The sequence below is a fragment of the Schistocerca cancellata genome, chromosome 2 (assembly GCF_023864275.1).
Source record: "Schistocerca cancellata isolate TAMUIC-IGC-003103 chromosome 2, iqSchCanc2.1, whole genome shotgun sequence".
NCBI classification, from domain to species: domain Eukaryota; kingdom Metazoa; phylum Arthropoda; class Insecta; order Orthoptera; family Acrididae; genus Schistocerca; species Schistocerca cancellata.
In genome coordinates this window covers 805,412,431-805,425,352 of record NC_064627.1, presented here as the reverse complement: position 1 = coordinate 805,425,352, position 12,922 = coordinate 805,412,431, and positions in this window count along the sequence as shown.

The window sequence follows — 12,922 nt, the reverse complement described above, 5'->3', positions numbered from 1 at the left end:
TATTACGAGTGTGTGGTAGCGCCTGTTAAGCTGCATGACCTTTCTACAACCTTTACTGCCTTTCGTAAAGTCTAATTTCGGACTCGCTACTAAAAGCAATAATATTAACGTTTTGAACATTACTTTAGAGTAAGCAGTACGCTCTTACCAATGTTAACCGTGTTTAGGTGAAGATTGCGTGGACCGCAAATTTTCGGTGGCTTCACGCTCGTCGTACTCGTGAGGGTGGGGGGTGTAAGTTTCAGTATGATGACGTGACAATTCGAGAATATCTCACAAACGGCAGGCCGCCGCCTTCTAAGCCCAGTGGTAGAGCACTGGTCTCACCTGCCTCAATATTAACTAGGCTATGGTACTTTCTCCGGAGGGTTAACTGCGCAACCTAGAGGATCGTTGTATTCAAAAGCAAAGCATGCTCCCACTTTTCTCATTCACTGAAGCGACAAATAAGCTGGTATAGGCATGCGTATTCCAATACAGAGATATGTAAACGGGCGGAATACGGCGCTGCGGTCGGCAACGCTTATACAAGACAACAAGTGTCTGGCGCAGTTGTTAGATCGGTTATTGCTGCCACAATGGCAGCTTATCGAGATTTAAGTGAGTTTGAACGTGGTGTTAGCCGGCCGTGGTGGCCGAGCGGTTCTCAGCTCTTCAGACCGGAATCGCGCGACAGCTACGGTCGCAGGTTCGAATCCTGCCTCTGGCATGAATATGTGTGATGTCCTTGGGTTGGTTAAGTTCATGTAGTTCTAAGTTCTAGGGGACTGATGACCTCAGATGTTAAGTCCCATAGCGCTCAGAGCCATTTGTACCATTTTGGAACGTGGTGTTATAGTTGGCGCACGAGAGATGGCACACAGCACCTCCGAGGTAGCGATGAAGTAGGGGATTTTCCCGTACGAACATTTCACGAGTGACCGTGAATTACAGGAATCCTGTAAAACATCAAATCTCCGACGTCGCTGCGGTCGGAAAAAGATCCTGCAAGGACTGGACCAATGAAGACTGAAGAGAATTGTTCAGTGTGACTGAAGTGCAACCCTTCCGCAAATTGCTGCAGATTTCAATGCTGGGCCATCAACAAGTGTCAGCTTGTGAACCATTCAACGAAACAACATCGATATATACTTTCGGGTCCAAAGGCCTACTCATATACCCTTGATGTCTGCACGATACTAAGCTTCACGCCTCTCCTGGGCCCGTCAACACTAACATTGGACTATTGGTGACTGGAAACATGTTACCTGGTCGGACGAGTCTCGTTTCAAATCTTATCGAGCGGATGGACGTGTACAGATATAGAGACAACCTCTTGAATCCATGGACTCTGCATGTCAGTAGGAGACTGTTCAAGCTTGTAGAGGCTCTGTGATGGTGTGGGGCGTGGGCAGTTGGATTGATAAGGAACCCCTGATACGTGTAGATACGACTCTGACAAGTGATATGTACGTAAGTATTCTGTCTGATCGCCTGCATCCATTCATGTCCATTGTGCATTCCGACGGGCTTGGGCAATTCCAGTAGGACAATGCGACACCCCACACGTCCAGAATTGATAGAGAGTGATTCCAGGAACCTTTTCCCGAGTTTAAACACTTCCGATGGTCACCAGACTCCCCAGACGTGAACATTATTGAGAACATCTGGCATGCCTTGAAACGTGTTGTTCACAAGAGATCTACACCCCCTTATACTCTTACGGATTTATGGACAGCCCTGCAGGATTCATGGAGTCACTTCCCTGCAGCACTACTTCAGACAGTAGTCGAGTCCATGTCACGTCGTGTTACGGCACTTCTGCGTGCCTGCTGGGGTCCTGCACGATATAAGGCAGGTGCACCAGTTTCTTTGGCTCTGCAGTGTACCTTCAGTTATCGTTGTGATAATTAATGTTAACCACTAAAACACAGGCATTTACCGCTGAGCCAGGAACCAATACTAACTAACTTTGCGAACTTTCTTCCTTAAAATCAATCTTCTTGCACCAACAAGCAAATTGGTTCATTATACTTCGAACAGTAATAAATTGATATATTAACGAAGTAATTATTACTTTTGGTACCAATATCTTTAATGACCACTTTTGCAAACGTTACTTTTCAAATTTTACACAGAATAAAGGAAGTTACTAATTGTCATTAGGCTCAAGTTACTTTAGTTTTTACCTTAGCAGACAGGACCGTTTCGAGAACATTGTTCCACATAAGCTATTTATAATTTGGTGTCTCCCCACCTTAAGCCTCATACAATTCCACTCATATCAGTTTTCGCTATTAACTGTAATAAGCAATGTATACACTTCTCGCACATGGGCACATCTCTCAGCTTGGATCCACAAGCGGCTGCTACTAACTGTGATAGGCGCTGTGTAGAAATCTAAAGCCGCGTCCACATCTGCCGCGCCGCCCAAACCCAAAGCAAGAGTTTCGGGATAGCACTGCATTACCTCTCCGTCAGCAACGAACAAGTTCCGCGCAGTGTCGGTACATCAAAGGATACGGTTTGTTCGTGAGCGGCTCTGTTTGAACGGCGTTTCTCGTTTTCCATTCTTATTGACACACACTGGATTACTGCTGCACACCTGTGGTGTTCCATTCTGCGTTCCTCTGTGCCACTCTACGCTTATCTATGCCGCACAAACCTTTTCTGTGCGGCGCTGTGCAGTGCGTCCGGCGTAGACTTGGCTTTAGACTTGCGGGGCGTGTGGCTCCCCTCTCCGCTTGGCGGCTTGTGACGCTTTGGTCTTAAACCAGCCCTGTTAACAGATTTCACAAAATGAAATTTAAGCAAGAGCTATTTCAGTCAGACCCACAGTATTTCTTGCAGAGATGATGGTATTGGTGGGCCACCACAGGTGCAGACCCACTGTAGTCCTTGTAGAGATGGCCAGCAGCCATCTGTTGCGACTGTGCGGGTGCACAATCACCATTGAAGAGTCTTGCGGACAATATAGCAAGTCCATAAACCACCACTTGTACACTCATAAACTTTTTGGTATGTCCTTAGAACCAGCAGTGCTGTTAACCAGTCCCTTGTTGAATTATCAGCACACGTGCAAATGCTAACAGTCCCGTTTTTTTTAAGTTCTCGCATATTATGCATACACTATGACCAACATAAAACGTGTGCAGTGAAATGAAACTTAATTTGAAGAACTGGTGTCTATACAATTATAAATTTACGAAATAACAATACAATTACAAAGGTACAAAATTCATCATTAAAGAACATAATGGTATAGATATCATTTGCAGTAACACAGGCTTTACAAAAGAATAGAAATAAATATGTACATCAGTGTTACAGGAATTATGACAAAACTAAATAAATAAAATTATGAGAAGAGCTTTTGCAGCATTACTTTCACACATGAGCATTAAAACAGAACAGAATAAATAATGTCTAAAGATCTTTACAAAGTAAATAACATATTATTAGAAAAATTCTACAACATTACTCTTATCAGATAAACACATAAATACAGGAAGAACACAAATACACAAGGGTACACAAACACATAGCAGAATAACACAAAAGAAAGGACAGGGTTTGTTTTCAGTATGAAATTTGGTACTGCAGTATTTATCATATATGATTTGCAAACAAAACTTTCTTTACTTCTCGGAGATCTCCCTCAGTTCACCATTATTCCCAAAAAGTCCTATCTACAGCTGCTTTCCGTATTCTATTCATATCCTCTTTCAAAATAATTATTCTTCATTGTGCACTAATGTTTTTTATTTTTCTTTGCCAAACCTTTTTATATAACTTCTCAATGCATTTCTTTCAATTCATCGCAACTCATTCTCTTATACAGCCTATCCACTCGTAAGTTAACTTAAATCTACTGAGCACAGATATATATACTAGAGAACAAGGCAACACAGCAAAGCATAACAAATTAACACAAACAGCAATGACAAAAAAATGCAAACTGGCAAATCAAGCAGCAGTATATCTAAATTGGAAAGCAAATGCAGCATTATAATTAATATGAGCCAATGTGCAGCAACAAGAAAAATAAATCAGCAGTGAAACTGTCTTAATACAATGTACAGTTCAGTAGAACTATGGCTGGCAATTGCAATAACTTATATCTAAATATGACAAAGCTCAAGCAGAAAAATATTACAGTAAAAATAGGAAATGTCTAATACCTATATTACATTTTAACACTAGAGTGATCCATCACGGTAACTTACTCTATGAAACAAGTTACCCAGTCATTGAAAAAAAGTATGTATGCAATTCCTGTGAAGGGAAATGTCTATTTGTGCTCCCTTTTTTTTCGGAAGTAGATCGTAAAACTATTATTTACTGGATCTTTAGGCGTAAAATAGCGATGTTAGCACATCTATTAAATTTTGTTTTAACCAATGCTGCAGTGCAACTAGAAACTAGATATTAAACAAAATGAGCATATATATATATATGACAAAGCTCAAGCAGAAAAATATTACAGTAAAAATAGGAAATGTCTAATATCTGTATTACATTTTAACACTAGAGTGATCCATCACGGTAACTTACTCTATGAAACAAGTTACCCAGTCACTGAAAAAAAATATGTATGCAATTCCAATATATATATATATAAAGCAACGCATGAAACGTCATTCACTAGCCATATGGCATCTCCTAGGGCAGTATAAACTCTCTCAAGTAGAAAGAAAATAGATGTAAATTGTTTCTCACAATTCATTAAGCATTTCAGTAAAGATCAGAAATCACGAGCTCCAAAGTGTAATCATATGTTTTCAAGTATGAGTGTGTCGTATTTGCGGTGCTTTCTACAAAGAAATGTCAATAGTGAGGTCAATGGCCTCGTTTTTCTCCACCTAATGGCTTTTTCTATTTTTTTTTTTTTTTAGCTGACTGTCACACAGCTGGGCGCCCACGACGACTTATGTCAAGGTCACTTAGCTTCCTTACTGAAATATTTACACCAGCAGTTTGCGCTACAGTGACAGTCTTATATATATAAAAATTTCAAGGGGTTGAGAATTTATTTTACAAATGTGTAGAAACGAAATCTCATGAATAGCAGTGTTGTGATACCCACATTCACGCATGTATGAAAGTACAATTCTTGGTTCCCTAACCTCTGTTCATTATTCGTATACATATAAACATGTAATCACATTCCTCATATAACATCAGCTTATTCACCATAAACATACCTCAACAGCATCATACACATAGTTTTCATAATAATAACATCATAACAGATCAGTCACATCTCAAAATCGTCGCAGCTTCTTTCAATAATTTCAGAACCTTCAATAAAGTCATCTACCTCAAACTTACTTCAAAAATCATGATTCCTTACCAAATACAACATTCAAAGCTCTCATGTATCACAATGGTTCCGAAAAAATATGAACAGTTCACAAAGTACAGACGAAATACAATTTCATAAGTGTGAAGTTATCCAAATGTGTAATTGTGTAAACATGTGTCATTGACATAGTAAAAAAAACGTTTGTCTCTCTCAGTTAAATGATCAGATAGCTGTGTAATTCTGTGTTAGAGATATATGGTACTGATGTGTAAAGTTGTATAAGCAAATACCACGTTAGCTAGGGCTCCTAGCGCATCGCTACACACTTAGTACACAAAGTAGGCGTGTACCCCCCTGAGGATTAATGTAATTATACCCTCAGGTGTTACAGATTACAGCAATGGATTGAAATGTATCACAGAAAACATCTGTATCTTTGTAATTCAAAAATCTTTAAAAATAAATATTTTAAGTACAAAATTAATCACTCAAATACGTGTACTGTAGCGCTAAACTGTGCGTCTTGTCGTAAGATAATCTCTGTCATTACTTAACGGTAAAACTGTGCTAAGTGTCGTGATTATCGTCGTCCATAAGCAAAGTTCTGTAGAAGTTAATGTACTTACCTCATAATAAACAAAAGTGAAATGCTATGCATATCGTAGTTATTATGTACATTACTGTGATCAAGAAAGTAGTATACTGTAATGTATTGTTGTGCTACAGAAAAGGCTGTCTCATTGTAGCTATACTCCAAAAGTTATTACTAAAACATGCTTTACTTTCCAGAAGAATTCAGAAAAACTGTGCAGATATAAAACAGGTACAGCGCAAAAGCAATAATATAAATTGTGTCACTCATTGGTAGCGTCGTGATATAATCGTGTAGCTGTCTAATAAACTAACCACTGTGTCATCTGGTATCTCTCAGAAAGTACTTTAAATCCAGAATGTATTTTCAAGTAAACCAAAATGTTGCATTAAAATCTCATTAGCAGTACTGGTATATGTTCTAAGTATGTAAGCCTCATAGTCGTTATGTAATCGTGTAACGAACAAGGAAGAATGTACACACAATAACACCTTGTCATCTGTTTACTACAAAAATGGATTCGTAATTACTGTCTAAATAAGTTCCCTAAGTTCTTGCCTGTATAGTTGACTTCAAAACATTGTTGCATGATAACAGTTTCTAAGTGTGACAAAGCATACTAGTAATGTGAAGTGAAAGATTTTATGGCAAAGACTAAGTTAAAAAGCAGATTACCTCTCAATAAACGGTTTTACATGTGAAATGTGGTGCAATCCTTTACTCTTCCTAGTACGCAGAGTTTCAACTTAAACGCAATTATCATGGTAATATACGTCGGATTCTGTAAGGTCCATTGTAATTCAGAAAAAATTTGTGAACCAAGTGTTTCTTCTTATATGACAATGAATGAGCTTTAATGAGAACTTTTTGGCCAATATATAGTTCCTTTGCATTTGCTTTACCGTGTAGTTTTCTCCTTTTGTCTGCAGCAGAATTTATATTTTTAATAGCCAAATCAATTATGTCCTTGTGTCGAACTTTACGTGTATTCGGAAAAGGTACAAGCTCTCTGATTCTGTTCGGTGGTTCTTCATTCTTCAGTACAAGAATAGGTGGTAAAGCAGTGGAGTCATGAGGCATTTCACTCAGCACATTTTGAATTACAATGTGGTGAGTACAATGAACTAAAAACAGGTTTGCTTTTATGATTCCGTAGCATGCGTGACCAAACAGAAGATCTGAAATGATTTTAGCAACATTACCAACTTCACGTAAGAAATTTTTAACAAAGGCGTTGTATACAGACCGTCCAGTGGCTTTACGTAACGGAGTCAAAGAAACAAACTTTGAAGTAAGTTTAACAGCTACTAGAACGTACGAAAATCCATTTAATGTTCTGACAAGGGGTCCCAAGAGATCAACAGCATCAAATTCTTTTAATTTAGAAGGAATGATACGAAACAACGGAGTACGATGTGAGATAGTAGATGGTTTAGACCTTTGACAAAGTTTACAAATAGACAAGACTCTTCGAATTCTCTTTTGTTAAAATAACAAGTCGTCCGAAGAATATGATAACATTATAGTGGACCAAAATATGCGTAGCTGAAATGAATGTACCAAATGAGCTTATTAACAAAATCTTCAGAAATGCAAAGTACCCATAGCTTGCTGTCAATAGTGCAGTGTTTGACGAGTATTTTGTTTCTAACCAGATAATAATGCCGAATCAGCATGTTTATCCATTCATGCCATTTACTTTTGATGTCTTTCCAAAGTAGATCCTTACCTTGTTCAAGAGCAATGTCCTTTAAAGATGTGGTGATGAAGTTTTCAAAGGTGACTTTCTGAATGTAAAGAATACTGACATTTTTTTCGAGGTTGCCTTCTATGATACTTTTCTTAAGCCCAGCCGGTGCAGGTGATAGTGCGTCGGCAACAATGTTCTCCTAGCCGGGAATGTAGACTATTGAAAAGTTGAATTCTTTCAGAAACAATGTCCAACGTTTTAACCTGTCATGATTTAATTTTGAAGACATAAGAAATTGTAATGCACGATGATCACTGTATACTTTTACGTGCTTACCAGAAAGAAAGAAACGGGATTGTTCAATGCCCAAACGATAGCTAAAACTTCTAACTGGGTAACGGAATAATTTTTGTCAGATTTTGTTAGGGCTTGGCTAGCAAAAGCAATGGTTTTCTGAACAGTAGTGTCATTTTCTATTGCTTTTTGAAGTAAATGGGCACCAAGACCGACTTTAGAAGAATCCGTGCTAAGGTAGAAATCTTGTGACAGATCTGGATGAGCTAGTATTGGCGCGTTAAGTAGCGCTTCTTTCAAAGAACTGAATTTCAACTGTGCCTGTTCGTCCCAGCTCCAAATAGTATTTTTTCCAGTGAGAGAACAAAGTTTTGATGTAACTAGAATCTGCATATTCAGAAAACGACAGTAAAAATATACGAGATCTAGAAAACTGCGGACTTGTTTTTTTGTGGATGGAATTGGAATGGCTCTGATTGCTTCAAACTTTTCAGGATCCGGCTGAATGCCTTCAGAAGAAATAATATGTCCCAAAAACTTAACCTTTGACCTACCGAATTCAGACTTTTCCAAGTTAACTGTAACTCCAGATTCTGCAAAAATACGCAACACACCGTTGAGGATGCGATTACGTTGTTCCCATGAGGCTCCTGCTATTAGAATGTCGTCCACATATAAGGTAATGTGACGTTTGAAGAACTCAGTTAATATGGTATTTAGTCCAGGAATGAATGCTGCCGAAGAAATGTTCAAACCAAAAGGAAGTTTCCAAAATTGATAACAAATCCAGAAACAAAGATAAGCTGTGCATTTTCAACATTCTGGATGAAGTTCGATCTGATAAAAGTTGGATCTGAGATCAATGGGAGACAACACTTTAACACCATTAAAATTTTGAAGAAGTTCTTCCAACGTTTGCGGCCTGTCTGTTTCAGGAATGATGAAGTACTGATTTGTCTCGAATCTAAGACAAGCCTGATCGATACATTTTTCTTCTCAACAACATGTAATGGATTGTTGTATGAGCTTACTGCAGGCTCAATAACGCCCTCGTCAAGCACAGATTGTATTTGTGTTCTAACACGGTCCCTATAATGTACCGGAATTACGTATGGTCTAATACAAAATTTAGTATGCTCACAAACACGAAATTGGTATTGAAATCCCTTGATTGTTCCTGCTTTGTGAGTGAAAACTGTGGAATGTGCCTGTAAAATCTCAAAAACGTCCTGCCTATCAATGTCATTAAAATTTTTAAATGTTTGAATTTTATTCTGAATTAACTCATTAGTATCAAACACGCCGTCAATATCATCCCTGTCAATACTTGCAGAGTGATTGTTAGTGTCAAGTTTCGTCGAAAATTCCGAACTGTTGTCTAACAGAAGGTAAAGCCGATTAATTTCCTCGTCATGGTTTGAGAGCCAATCTTGAAATTTCAAAGCTATTGACTTACCTTCTATCTCTAAACTTATTTCAGCATCGTGAAAGTTTAAGATTGCTTTGTATTCATTCAAAAAGTCTACTCCCAATATAATTTCTGTTGACAATAATGGAACGATAAGGAAGTTCATAGAGAAACTGTGGCTTTGACAAAAGAATTCTAGGTTGGTTTTCCAAATATTGCACCTTATAATTTAATCTTACGTAAGAGAAGTGTGGGGAAATCATTCCATTTTTTGTGTTCACTAAAGGCTGTTTCACTAATTACTGAAATGGGACTGCCATAGTCAAGTACTGCCGTAAATTTTACGTCATTTACTGTAATGTGAATTACAGGATATGCCATGTTGTTCCGTTTTACGTCATGTTCCTGGAGTAAGTTGTCCCTAATGTCTTCCATTTTTACATAATTAGTAGCCACGGCAGCTACGTTGTCAGCTTCACAAGAACGATCTGTGGCTGCCAGCAGTGTGAGTGATTGCTACTGTCTCTTTGTTGGCGCGCGTCGTTATTGGGATTAGGAGACCCAGCTTCTATAAATTCACCTTGCCGGGAAGGCCCTGCCCTGTTTGAATCCCGCCAGTTCTGATGAAATTCAAGTCTGTCGTTATGATTATATCGTCTGTCGTCATGTCGGTAGTTTCCATAGTTTCTTTCTTGTCGGTCATGTGGTGGAGAATTTCTCCCGGAATCGTAACTGCACAGTGGACCGTTGCGTCTGAAGTTCATCTGTCTCCCTTGATAGTAATTACGTTGGTTCCCATATTGTCTGTTTCTCTGATTGTCTCTGTCATAGTCATTACTGCAGAGAGGTGATCTTTCCCTGTAATTATTATTACTCTGCCAACGGTTGTCATATGGGTGGTGTCTGTTTTGGTCATGATTTGTGTTGTAAGAATAGCCTTGCCGTGTCCAGTTATTATTTCTGTCACCGCGGAATTGTGATGGATGTGACCTGTAATTGTTGCGTTTTTGTTTTCGCATCCCGCGATTGTCAGTGTCAATTTCCGATTCTTGTAACAGTCCCTGAAAAGATTCAATGTCGTCTTTGTAACGTCCTGCCAATGTAACATGTCGTAAATGTTCAGGCAATTTGATTAAGCAAATGCGAATAATTTCTGAGGGGCTGTATGGGTTTGACAGATACTGATTCTTGTGCAACATGTCTTCAAAATATGTGACGAGACTGGAAAATTCAGATTGTATGAAATGTTTCATCATTATGATGCTATGTTTTACGCGATCTTGAGTAGCTTGAGACCAATATGCTGAGAGGAAGGCATGATAAAATTCTCCTTCACTGTGATAATCGTGAATGACCGATCGCATTCTTACGGCTGGTTCATTCTCTAAGTAGCCACACATAAATTCTAATCTGTGCTCCAATGACCAGTTGGTCCTCTGAAATATGTAATTCTTGTATTACCTGTGTCAACTGATCTTGTACTTCCCGGGCTTCTCTTTTGTACTGTGTATTGATTTGATTCTGATTTTGTTTGAATTTTCTAATTCGTTCATACTCATCTGAGTCAGTGAAGGCTACCGGTCTGGTGTCATTCAGATCATCATCTACCTTTGTAGATTAGTAGTGAACTGATCCGTAAGTTCGACTACTTTCTCCAATAATAAACTGATTTCCTCAGTGTGTTTTTCTGTACCAAGTTTCAGAGTGTCCATTTGTGTTGAAAGCGTATCTATTATGTCCTTTCAGTCTCCTTGAGTTTTTGCAAGTTGCGTAACCGAATCGGTAGATGCAACTGAATGAATTTTAGCTTGCAAGGTGTCATGATTTTCATGAACTATAGTTTGCAGTTCCTTGATGGCTGCTTCGTGATTCTGTAATGCATTTTCACGACGCGAAAAAATAGGTTGAAAACGCTCACAAATTTGTGTTTTTACGTCATAACAGACATTTTGACATTTCGATTCGATTTTAAGTAACTCATCAGTTAAACCTTCACGTGTTTGTTAAGCGTGGTGTCTAACTTCTGAAGATTTTGTTCCATTGTGCCTAACTTTTGAATATTTTGTTCCATTGTGTCTAACGTTTGAAGCTTTTGTCCTGTTTGTTGCATTAATTGTAATAACAATGCACTGGTGTCTGAAACATGTTCCTCAGTGCTATTCGGCAGTGCATTTGAACCGGCAATATTCGCAGTTTGAAAAGCAGAAAATGTGTCTTGACTTATCTGAGAAAACGGTGAGGACCCAAACCTAAATCTACAGTATTGGTAAGATTATGTCCTGTCATTTCGGATTCCTGAGGCGAACTGTTGCTGACCGATCGATCGATAATGCTTCCCTGTTCACTAATTGTTTCACTGTCTACACCATTATTTGCCGCCTGGTCCATTTCCCTATGCACAATTACCAAATTACTATGTTGAACATTAGTTAATTCATTACACGGTGGCGCTAACACACTGCTTTCGTCTTGACTGTCATTTCTCAGTTTACTTTGGAGCCTAGTATTACGTTTTCAACACGCCATAATTGTCACAATATTTCACATGATAACACAGAAAAGCACAATCTGAAGAGCAAAATAAGAAAACACATTAACATAGCACTGAAAATGCTATCTACACTCCTGGAAATTGAAAAAAGAACACATTGACACCGGTGTGTCAGACCCACCATACTTGCTCCGGACACTGCGAGAGGGCTGTACAAGCAATGATCACACGCACAGCACAGCGGACACACCAGGAACCGCGGTGTTGGCCGTCGAATGGCGCTAGCTGCGCAGCATTTGTGCACCGCCGCCGTCAGTGTCAGCCAGTTTGCCGTGGCATACGGAGCTCCATCGCAGTCTTTAACACTGGTAGCATGCCGCGACAGCGTGGACGTGAACCGTATGTGCAGTTGACGGACTTTGAGCGAGGGCGTATAGTGGGCATGCGGGAGGCCGGGTGGACGTACCGCCGAATTGCTCAACACGTGGGGCGTGAGGTCTCCACAGTACATCGATGTTGTCGCCAGTGGTCGGCGGAAGGTGCACGTGCCCGTCGACCTGGGACCGGACCGCAGCGACGCACGGATGCACGCCAAGACTGTAGGATCCTACGCAGTGCCGTAGGGGACCGCACCGCCACTTCCCAGCAAATTAGGGACACTGTTGCTCCTGGGGTATCGGCGAGGACCATCCGCAACCGTCTCCATGAAGCTGGGCTACGGTCCCGCACACCGTTAGGCCGTCTTCCGCTCACGCCCCAACATCGTGCAGCCCGCCTCCAGTGGTGTCGCGACAGGCGTGAATGGAGGGACGAATGGAGACGTGTCGTCTTCAGCGATGAGAGTCGCTTCTGCCTTGGTGCCAATGATGGTCGTATGCGTGTTTGGCGCCGTGCAGGTGAGCGCCACAATCAGGACTGCATACGACCGAGGCACACAGGGCCAACACCCGGCATCATGGTGTGGGGAGCGATCTCCTACACTGGCCGTACACCACTGGTGATCGTCGAGGGGACACTGAATAGTGCACGGTACATCCAAACAGTCATCGAACCCATCGTTCTACCATTCCTAGACCGGCAAGGGAACTTGCTGTTCCAACAGGACAATGCACGTCCGCATGTATCCCGTGCCACCCAACGTGCTCTAGAAGGTGTAAGTCAAC